The following is a 2,272-nucleotide window of genomic DNA, read 5'->3' on the forward strand; positions in this document are numbered from 1 at the left end:
AAGCTCTTTACACTACAATCTGTGCCTCATTTACCCATTCATACATCTCTACTAGATCTCTACAAAGACAATTGAACAAATCATTCTAAAGGGACTAATTGGGGCTTTTATCACATTCATACACTGATGGGACACACATCAGAGGCTTTGAGGAGTTCAGTGTCTTGCCCAGTGACACTTCAGCATGCGACTGCTGGTGGATTCGAACCCCCAACCTTGCATTGGAGGAAGACTGCTCTAACCACTCAGCCAAAGCCGCCCCTATATATATATATATATATATATATATATATATATATATATATATAAATACTAAAATAAATATAGAGTTCCTACTTCAGTTTTTCACCTATTGCGCGGTTTCTGGAACATAACCCCCGTGATAATCCGAGGGACTGTACAGTGTTTGTACCCAACAGGAGTCAGATGACTGCTTTTATTTTGAATGCACTTCGCAAGTGTAACTACCGTAATTCATGTTGTTTGCGTGCAAAACCAACTGCGTGAGGGCTGACTTTGAAGTGGAGGCTTGACCGTAGTAGAAAATAGGACAGGTACTCACAGCTTGATACTCAAGGTTCAAAATGACTTTATTGTCATTCGCATCACATGTGGTGCATGAAGTGGAACGAAATTGTGTACTCAAGGTCCCAGTTACACCCAAATATAGTAATAATATTCAATTCAATTCAAAAATACTTTATTAATCCCAAAGGGAAATTATTTGTTGTTGTAACTCGTTATCCTCATTTCATTAAGAGATGCTATAGATACTGATGACTGTAGGCAGGAAGGATCTCTTGTAAATCCCTTGTTGCCATGGTTACTCATCATAACAAATGTCCAAAACTAAAAAAGTTTCAGTAAAAATCCTTGCAGCTGCACAGCATCTGATACCAGAGGAAACAATCATCCAGGTAAAACAATCATCCAGAAAAAGAGGAATTAAAGTTTCCAAAAGCAAAATCTCAGCATGAAAGTAACAGAGCTGCTCCAACATGCAGCCAACTGGAGCGGCGCAATTCTAGAACACATTTTCAAGAAACAGTATACAAGGATCCAAGATAAACAATAATATTGTAATAAAATACGGTTTATTAAACAGCCTGAGCATGAGGCTGGTGTGAGCAAATGGGTGTGAATATAGCAGCTTATGGGTAAGAAATCAGCAGCAAGGATAATCAGCAGCACAAAGTGTCAAATCTCCAATTAAAGTGGCATTAGAGTGATTATTCTGGTTAGAGATTCATGAGTCTAACAGCCTCAGGGTAAAAGCTGTTCCTCAGTCTAGTGGTTCTACACTTAATGCTCCTCAACCTCCTTCCTGAGGGGAGCGGGCCAAAAAGTGTGTGTGCTGGGTGAGTGGGGTCCTTCATGATGCAGGTGGCCCTCTTCCTGCATCTGGAGGTGTAGATGTCTGTGATGGTGGGGAGACTGACTCCAACATCTTCTGTGCAGCCTTCACCACTCTCTGCAGAGCTTTTCTTTCTGCAGCTGTGCAGCCTCCATGCCACACGTTGATGCTGGAGCACAGGATGCTCTCCACTGAACACACTAATGCTCATTAATGTGATTGTTTTGTTTTGCTAAAGTAATTCAGATAAAATAAAACCAAGCATGTTCATTAACTCTCTTTTAGCAACATTTACCACATTATGGTATGGAGTATTATGGAGGTGGTGGAGAGCACCAGGTTCCTGGCAGTGCACATAACCAATCAGCTGTCTTGGTCAAGAAACACTGGATCCCTAGTGAAGAAAGTCCAGCAGCATCTGCACTTCCTCCTTAGGCTGAAGAGAGCACACATCCCACCCCGTGTCCTCACCACATTCTACAGAGGAACCGAGATGGTGTTGGGGCAGGGCAACCGACTTGGGACCTGAAGGTCCTGGGTTCGATCCCCGGTCAATGCATGTCATGGTGTCTCTGAGCAGGACACCCAATCCCGAATTGCTCCCCAGGTGCTTATACAGCTGCCCACTGCTCCACCTGGGTGTATCCCAGGTGCGATGGGTTAAATGCAGAGAGCCAATTTCATCTTTGTATGGTAACATACAATGATGACAACACATAGCACTTTATTATTATTATCATGGCCAGCTACATCCCAGCTTGGGAAGGAAGATGCCCGGCTGCAGACTGGAAAGATTTGAGGATGAGATTGAGAACGGCAGAGAAGATCAGTAGGACACCCCTCCCATCCATCCAGGACATTGGTCTAAGACTCTGTCTGACCAGAGCAAATAAAATCAAAAAAGACAACTCACATCCA

Source organism: Nematolebias whitei, chromosome 20, assembly GCF_014905685.2.
Source record: "Nematolebias whitei isolate Nwh7 chromosome 20, NemWhi1, whole genome shotgun sequence".
NCBI classification, from domain to species: domain Eukaryota; kingdom Metazoa; phylum Chordata; class Actinopteri; order Cyprinodontiformes; family Rivulidae; genus Nematolebias; species Nematolebias whitei.